Here is a 9,326-nt window from a genome sequence, read left to right as displayed (position 1 = left end):
CTCTTTACAACACGTCCTCAACCGTGGCTGTGCCCTCTCACACACGTGCGCACAGCCACACATGCATGACACCCCAACGCCCTTTGCCTCTCTACTTAGCTGTGGAGGCAGGCAAGCTAGGTCACCGACGGGCCTTGACGGACGTCCTCAATGGCAGACAATGTGCATCCTCTTTTGTCTTTCTCAGGGTGACCTGTTCACCTTCATGCCCTGCCAAAGCAAAGCGGTCACTCCACTGCCTGTCACTGACAGCGTTGGTAGCAAGAGTCACCTCCACCAGAGCACAAGGGGTCCCCTCTGCTGCTCACCTGCGGCACACAGATTCCAAATGTCTGCGTCATGGCTAGGGCAACATCCTCAGTACCTGGAAAACGCAAAACGCGACTCTGTCAACAGGCCACACACGACAAACCCGCCGCACGCGGTAAGAATGCCCTCTACCAAAACGCTCCGTCACGTGCCCTCCCAGAAAAGGCCGGAACAGCACCCAAAAAAGCAGAGCAAAAGCCATCACAAAGAGTCAAGACACCACCAGGCACAGCATAATATATCTCAGACCTGACAAACCCCCTCGCTCACCTGCCCAGAGTCCTAGAGGGGCACTCAGCTGCTCCTCTCCACAACTTCCCAGAAAAACCTGCAAATGCATAGACAGGATCACTCCTTGAGGGGATGCCAAAAAGCACACGCTCTCCACAGCAATGCACTGCCCTCCCCTTGTCCCCCAACACCTTTACCCGCTTCACTCGCCCATCCCAAATGCCAGGCTACGTGCCGCCAGTCCCGGCCCCTCCCAGCACCTGTCAAAGCAGAACAGCGGGCAATGGGGATGGAGCAGCGCGACAGCCCCTCCGCGCTAGGCGCCGCTTCCTCCTCCAGGAGGCGAGCCACACGCTCCCTGCCTTGCTCCGCACCTACACGCACAGAGGAAAAAAAAGGCATCAGGGAACCTGCGAGCCACGACACCCTGCATCCAGTAACTCCTCCCTAGCTCACCTTCTCATTCAGGCCCAACAACCCTGAGGCCTGCTGGAAACAGCTCTGCCTCAGAGCTGCCCGCTGTCGCGCGCCCTCCCTTTCCAACACGCGGACCACGCTGTCTCTGCCTCACCGACCACGCGCTCGTCCAGAAGCGGCTGCCTCCCGTCGGCCCTCACCTTCGGTAGCAGCACACGCTCAGTCCAGATGCCCCAATATGCTGTGCCCCTCAGCAGAGCTTTCGCAGTACTCGGCGTCACCATCACTCTCCGCAATGCATCCTCAACAGGGGCCGCGGCCTCCCTGAGCTCTCAGCCGTCTGTCACCTGCCAAAACAAAGGGCAAGCAGTCACCTATGTGCCAGGCAGCCTCAGCTGCCAAAACCTCCAAAGCACGCTCTGCTCACCAGCACCCTGCCGCTTGCCAGGCCACGCTCGCCAAGCCCACAAGGGGCAATACCTGAATCTGCTCCCCTAAAAGGCTCAGATATCAACAGGAAGAACCCAGGCGTGACCTGAAAAGCACAAGAGACATCGCTGAGAGGCTGCTCAACATCACCTGGGGCACAAGAACTTTCAGATACAATAAGCAGCCCCCTTCTCTCAGCTGCTGGGGCTCTTGTCAGCGCTCCACTCCTCCTCTCCTCAGCTCACTGAGCAATTCTGCAAAGACAGGAAAATCACGTGCTGCAGCAACACTGGCAAGGCCTGGGAGCGTTCTTTCCCACACCTTGACCTGCTCTGCTCGCTCCAGCCAAAAGTAGTAAGGCAAAAGTAACAAGGTACTTTCATACCAGTACGCATTTTGCCAAACAACGAGGGTGGTGGAAAGAACCAGACACCAAGGCAAAGAACAACAGTGTTTCTATTAGTATCAAATAATACATATACCAAACAATACATCCAACAAAATAATAAGCTTACTATGCCCTGGATTTTAACAACAAGCAGAACAAGCAAGGTGATTTAGCAGGGAGGGATAAGTAGGGATTGCTGTTAAAGATTGATGTGTTAATGCTGGCATCTTTGGCACTGCTCCAAGTGTGAAAAAAAACACTCAAGTCAAACAACAACAACAAAAATAATAAAAAAAACACTCTGAACTTGTCACTGAACACTCATAGGTGCCTCTACCCCTGCAGGTGAGGCACTTAGGGACATGGCTTAGCAAGCTTGGTGGGGATGGGTTTGCATTTGGACCTGATGATCTTAAAGGTCTTTTCCAACCATAATGATTCTGCTATGCACTTAACCATTACTCTACGAAAGAGAGATCAGTGATTAACAAAAAGATACATCCCCAATTGCCTAAAAGCATCATCCAGATCCGCAGCAGCTGGGGAGCCCCTGTTGCAGCAAGGACTTGGAGAACCTTCCCGGCAATTGGGAGGTCTTACGTGGTGCGTCCACCCGTAAGCGAGGTCTCCAACGTCACAGCAAGAGGGCCCAGCTTTTAGAGAAGCAAATGGGCAAAGCTTGCCTTTTCCTTTGTGAGCGGTAACATCTGGTATATCTGACTTTCCTTACCATCCGGATCTGGGGCCTGGCCAGGGCCCCGGCTTCGGATGTGTTGCAGTTCAAACGGCTGCAGCGACCTGGTTCAGGGACGGCACGGCGACCACCCCCAAACCACTCGGGCTATCAGCTAGTTGACACCAATGTGGTGGACGGCAAATGGCGTTTATTGATGGGTAACAAGGTGTTATATAGCTAGGTTTACAACGTCACATCCGTCTGCTTACACCATAGACTAAACACTATTAGCTATTAGGGGCCCTATCTTTCCGTACAGCACGATATCTTCCGGCCGCCGTTCCCTAACTATCTGCAACAGGATGGGAAAGCTTCCTTCAAGGCCAAACGCACACATGAGAACCTGCAAAAGTCACAATTTTACAAGCCTACGTGCAGGTTAGCATAAGCAGTTCTACAGGCGAGTTCTGTATGCTTCTACAGAGGCAGAGCCGTATTCATCTGTAAGCCAAGAGAAGTATACATTTCCCAAGCAAAGTTCCCCCTGCAAACGCAACGTTTGACACTACACTGTAAGGAAGACTAAAACAGGACACAGTAAAAACAATGTTTTCCACTCTTGGCAGCAGAAAGTAGTCACATTCAGGCATTTGCTGCACAGGAAAGCCAAGACAGAAGTGGAATTCCACCACAGACAAGTTTCTCAGGCATGCTCCAATGCAAGACCCGTGTAGAAAACCGTACTTATCTTGGGTGGCAAGAACAATGCTCACAGGGCCCTGTCAAAATGCTGCCCCAGCCCTACTCAGAATTATATTCCGTATTTGAAAAACGAGGTTGGAGCAAGCTTAGAAAAATCACATCATTGCCATTTCCATTGCTTCCCTCGCACAGCGTTTCTTCCTAATGTCAATGGGTACTCTACATCAGAGCAGAGGAACATCAGCTAATTCTAGATTAACTTCGCCTGCCAAGTCAGAGCAAGACCCGATAGCAAGGATTTTAAAAAGGGCTGGGCAGTCATTAGGTGAAGCACTATGACTGTGTTTATCTTCCTATTATACTCACAGCTGATCTTTGATACAAATCTTTACCTCCCTGGACCACCTCCTCAGAGAGCTGGAACCCAGAGGGATGTGCGGCGCCTAATCGTCCCGACTTTATGACGAAGCACCAGAGTTCTGCAAGACCTGGAAAGCAAGCGGTAGTAGGGCTAACTCTGTCTGGACCAAACACAAGACGACCAAAGGCGGGGAAAGAGAAGAGGCATGAATACGTCCTCGTGTGCGGCGAAGCCGCACAAGTCCTGCTGATGGTTGCTCACCTCCATGAATGCCGTCATCAGCCCTGTCTCCGTGCGCCAGCTATGGCCGTAGACCCCAACATATGCCTTCCGAGCCACAAACCGAGGCACTGAAAGCAAAGGGCATTGTTATTTGTGCAAGCGAGAGCTCCCACGAGAGAGCAAGGAAACAGAATCAGCAAGAAAAGCTTCATTCCACAGGGCTGTCCCACTGCTACAGTCATTCCTCCAGTCAGTGACTGCTGTGGCAGCAGTATTTAGATTATAGAAAGACTCTACAGGCCAAAAAATAGGTACCATCTAGCATACCAAAAAATCTTTGCAGCAGACAACCTACCTAGTTTTTACAGGAATTGTACACTGACACACTGGAATCTGCAGTACCCAACAGTTTGATGACAAAGTGGAATATCACAAATTCTTCATAGACTGATATTTTAACATTTAACCTCCATATTTCCTATGCCGGAAATTCGTGCCCTCCCGGCTCACGTGCTCCCACTACTATACCCAATTACTGAGTCTCCATCCCTACTGTATCCAATTACTGAGTCACCCAGCCAGACTCATGGTTTTGTTATGTAATCATCAGCCAAAGAAGATTTCCAATGATAATTCTGCCTGTCTAAAACTACGTCATCATTCATATATTACTTCAGATTAGTAGCAGTTGTGGGCTTGACCTTATCTACGGCCATAGCACAACCATGGAAAAACGAATTCCTCCTCCTTGCCAATCCTCCCCCGCCAGAAGAATTTGCAAAAGCAGCACTTGAGCTAAAGACGATTCCACAAAGCTAGCACCCCAAACAGCTTAGTCGACTCACAACGCAGGCCGTGGCCACGTTCTGCCTCTCCGGGGCGTTTTGCAACACAACTACTAGAGCATCCCTTAGCTTTTCTCGCGTACCTTAGAGCCACACGGGCGCTGCTGCTCTTTCTTTTGAGGTGCAAGGACTCCCGAGGCACCAGTGACCAAGTTGGCGGTCGTGCTGTCTCCCCAATCGCAATACTCCTTACCCCTACAGGGGACTCTTCCCAAGAAGACCTGGTTACAAAGCGGTTCTTGCAGGTTTTGCGGAAGAGCAGATAGTCCATTCTTTTGTAGCTCCAGTTTGTAACAGATAATACCCGTTTCAAGGCTGCTTGCTACTTACTTGAATAGCCCGTTCACATTCCTCCTGCCACCCTAGCATTTGGGTTCACAACGTTCAGGGTGCGGAGACATCGCTAGGAAGGGAACGTTGTCCCAAGGCGCCATGACAGGTTTGAGCCTGTGCGTGCTTCAGCCCCTCTAGCTGGACAGCACTGCTTCCGGGACGTACCAGGATATATCAACCTGAACTCCCAGAATAGGGCTGCTTCTGTGACACAAGCTCTTCCCAGGAGGGAACGCAGAGAGCTGCACAGCACCTAGAACAAGTTGGAGGAGCAGGAGGAAAGGCACTTAGCGGGGCAGAACAGAATTGGCAGCTCCCCAGGGGAGTACTAGCTCTGTACTTCCCAGCAGAGGATGGGCAGGAGGGAACGAGGGAGGTGCTGCCAGGGCTGGAGAAGCAACACAGCACTCCAGAGCGGAGCTAAGGCATCAGGAGGGGCTTCTGGAGAGACTAAAGCACCCAAATGGAGCTAGAGCACAAAAGGAAGCACTCGAAGGACACTCCCAAGGCAAACAAAGGCATAGCTGTGGCTCTGTAGGTGCGAGAAGACTCGACAGCGCAAAGCTCTTCAGGGGAACCTAGGGCAGATTAAACACACTTTCTGGAGACCAGAGAGCGACTCAAAGAAAGCTGAAAGCAAGGACCAGGTCCTGCCCGGCACAAGGAGCAGCCCGACCCCAGCGGGTGCCCTGCTCTGCCCTCCCTCCCCGTCACCGCTCCGACCCCGGTTCACGCCCGTTCTCTCCCCGCTCCACGGCCCAGTCCACCGCTCTTGCCCACCGCAGGCTCGGGTCCTGCTCTGCCCAGCCCCAGGGAGCTGCTCTGTCTGTCCCAGCCCACCCCGATCGGGCTGAGTGGCCCGGGACCCCCGGCACTGGGGGGGTGACCCCGGCACTGAGCAGGGGGGACCCGAGCGCGCACCCCCGGCCCCGCTCACCTCCTCCGGCGCCAGCCCCAGCGGCGGCTTCTCAGCGGCAGCGTCCAGGTTGCAGAGCGGCTCCAGCACCACCTTCCTTCAATTGCCGGCCCATACACAGGATGACCCCACCCACCGCCACCCTTTATCAACCCCCGGTCCCACCTGTGACTCATTCCGGCCCAAGGGCCCGCAGCTGCTGCCCATCACCGAGCAGGACGGGAGCTCGGGGACAGCTCAGGGACAGCTGGGGCGGTCCAGGCAGCAGAGCCCCATCCGCAGCTCACTGAAGTGCCGGGCAGAGCCTTGGCCCGAGCACGGGGACAGTCAGGTGTGGGCAGCACCATCAGCCCCTTTGTCCTGCCAGAGAGGACAACCCTGGCAATGACTGGGGTGAGACAGGCACAGCCCTTTTCCTGAAAGGCCCTTCACCAGCAACTTGTTTTCTATTTTTTATTTTCTCTTCCCTTTATGTTCCTTTTCCCCTCTCCTGCTTAAAAAAATAAATAAATAAATAAAGTGGGTGGGATATGCGGGCACCGGGCGAGACCTGTAATACTCTTTAGCGGTGACCGGTACTGTGCATAAAGCAGCGAGGAGCCGCGGGGCCGCCCCCCGTGGGAGGGGAGTTACCGCGGAGTGGTGCCGTGATAGCACTGTCCGTCTCCGTCCCACCAGGGAGCGCCGGAGAGAAAAAGCCCCTCGCTGAGCGCCGAAAGCGGCGAGCGCACCCCGGTCACCGACCCGTTCCAAAATGGCAGAGAGCTGCGACAAACGCAGCAGTCGGCTCGGCGGACAGGCGGGCACCGGCTACGTGCAGTGTTCCAGGAGAGCCGCGTTTCTTATTTCTTTGGAACGCTTTTTTCCAACACCAAAAACGCTATTCGGTTCCTGGGCGGAGGGAGTGTCTTGGGGCGGTGCCCATGAACCACCATTTCCCGCGCCCCCGCCCCGCCGGGACCGCAATAGTGTCCAGAATCAGCGCATGCGCCCTGCTGGTCTTAGTACACCGAGCTTTTTGCGCATGTGCAATAGGCTCGCGCGTACCTAATGGCGGGCTATTTTTTTTTTGCGCATGCGCATTGCTATCTCAATGGTGCGCATGCGCCCCACCTCCCCGAAAATGGGCACGTGCGTTCTCGGCGTTCTCTGTGGCGCATGCGTATATAGGGGACGCGGTGAACGCATGCGCCATAGCCTCTCAGTTCGGCGCATGCGTGGTAGGTGGCGACTTTGCACCTGCGCAGTAGAGTCGCCGTACTGCACATGCGCGGTGATGGGAAGACAGCGCATGCGCTTCCTTCATGATTTTGTATTGCTCATGCGCACTGACAGCTTAAAAGCGGCTCTACTGCGCATGCGGTTTAGAGTCTGCTACCGCGCACGCGCATATCGACCTCATTGGCGCACATGCGCTTTTCCAGCCTAAGGTTGGCGCATGCGCAGTTGGGGGGGGAAAATAGGACGCGCGCATGCGCTATAGCCTCTCGGTGAAGCGCATGCGTACTGGGTGGCGCTTGTTGCGCATGCGCAGAGCTGCTAAGGACAGCGCATGCGCTCGTCCATGCCCTTATTGTGCATGCGCAGTGAGCACATAGCGCCCGAGTCTATCGCGCATGCGCCTCAGCATTTGTGCGGCTCATGCGTATGGCGTCATTATTTTTGCGCATGCGTATTGTAACCTCCTGCAGCGCATGCGCCTTTCTGGGCTAAATTCAGCGCATGCGTTCTCACAGTGCTCTCTGGCGCATGCGCAATAGCCTCCCAGTCGAGCGCATGCGTCGTGAGTGGCGACTTTTGCGCGTGCGCAGTGGTGTGGCTGCTCCGCGCACGCGCGCCGTTGTCTTAAAGACAGCGCATGTGCCCTCACCATGACTGTTTTGCACATGGCGCACTGAAAAGGTAGCGGTTGAGTCTATTGCGCAGGCGCCCTGGCATATCGGTGGCACGCATGCGTTCTGGCTCGCGATTTCTGCGCAAGCGCTGGAAGGGGGGGGGTTGAGGCTCGCGGGGGGGGGGGGGCGCATGCGTGTTGCCAAATTTTCGCATGTCCTGTAGTTGTTCCCCTTTGCGCACGCGCACTCATTTGCCGGCTGAGGGATGGGTTCTGTCCCAGCGTGTTGTGCCCCGCTCCATAGAGCCGGGCTGCGCATACGGTCTGCAGTCCCTTCGGCGTCTGTGGCGGGTGGGTGCGGGCTCTGTTCTGTGCCCCGCCCCACTCTCCCCCCGGTGCCGCGTTCGCTATGCATCGACGTCTCGTACACATTATACATTCCCAACCCATCGTGAAAGAGCCATTTTTCGTCAAACCGGGCTTGAATTAACTTTTTTTTTTCATTGAGATTTTTTTTGTGTTCTCAGGGACTTATGTATGACGTCTTCTTATGATCGCTACCTGGAAAATCCGCCTAGCTGCGACATGTCGTTTGCACTACTGATTTTTGTATACACGAGAGAATTACTGAGCCTGGCGAGCCACAGCTCGCGCGGCGTTCCTTACCGTTGCAGGACCGACTTTGTGTCACCAGGTGGCAGCAGGGCGCGCGGCGGAGCGCCCTGCAGCGGCGGTGCCGCTTCCCCTTTGCAGTGCGCGTTGTTGGACACGCGGTGGCAGCAGAGAGCGCGCTGGAGCTCTGCGCATGCGCGTCCCGTCCTATGCTGCACTGAGCTCTTTTGGGCACCAGAGGGCAGGAAAGTTCACGACAACCCATAATGCGCATGCGCATTCGCTTACTCTTCTGGCGCGTGCGCAGGTAGGCCCCCGGTTCCCCCCCGCCCCCCCCCCCCCCCAGACTTGTGCGCATGCGCGCATTTTTGGGTGGCGGGGCTTCGGCGAACTCCAGAGGCTCCGGGCGTTGCAGAGGCTGTTCGTGTTTTTGTAAATAACATTCATCCCCCGCCCCCCCCCCCCCCCCAATGGCCTAACGCAGGCGGCCTCTCCAAACACGCCGGCTAGAAGATTTGCCATCTCTTCCGCGCTTGCCGTTGCCAGGGGCTTTCAGGCCGATGGTGACGTGATGCTGTCAGGATGCGCATGCGCCTGCCCCTTCCATTGCAGTTCCGAATTTCCGACACCGGGGGCACCAATGAGGGCGCCAGAGCGCAAAGCGCATGCGCCGAAGAAGGCTGTTGCACGCATGCGTACTGCCGTTTCCCTCTGGTACACGCGCGCTAGTGTCTCCGTGCCGCGCATGCTCTCTGGCGCCCAGCGGGGCGCACGCGCACCAGCCCCCGCCCAGCGACGTCTTCTGGCGGCAGGAGCAGAAGCCACGGTGGGTTCCAGCAGCTGCGGCGTTTTCCTGTCTCGAGTCCCGCTCTCGGCGGTAGGACAGTGTCAAAACAGCACCCACCGTTGCCCTCTACCCCCTTCACAGAGATGCACACACATCTCCCCTGTACCTGCGTAGAAGCAGGCACCATCTGAAGGCTGCAACAGCAGCTTTCCTCTGAACAGTGTGAAATACAGTGCCAAATTATTTATAAAATATGCAAAATAA

Source organism: Tinamus guttatus, unplaced genomic scaffold (genome assembly GCF_059628265.1).
Source record: "Tinamus guttatus ecotype Peru unplaced genomic scaffold, ASM5962826v1 Tinamus_guttatus_pri_ptg000073l, whole genome shotgun sequence".
Taxonomy (NCBI): domain Eukaryota; kingdom Metazoa; phylum Chordata; class Aves; order Tinamiformes; family Tinamidae; genus Tinamus; species Tinamus guttatus.
Note: the sequence above shows the minus strand (reverse complement) of the source record.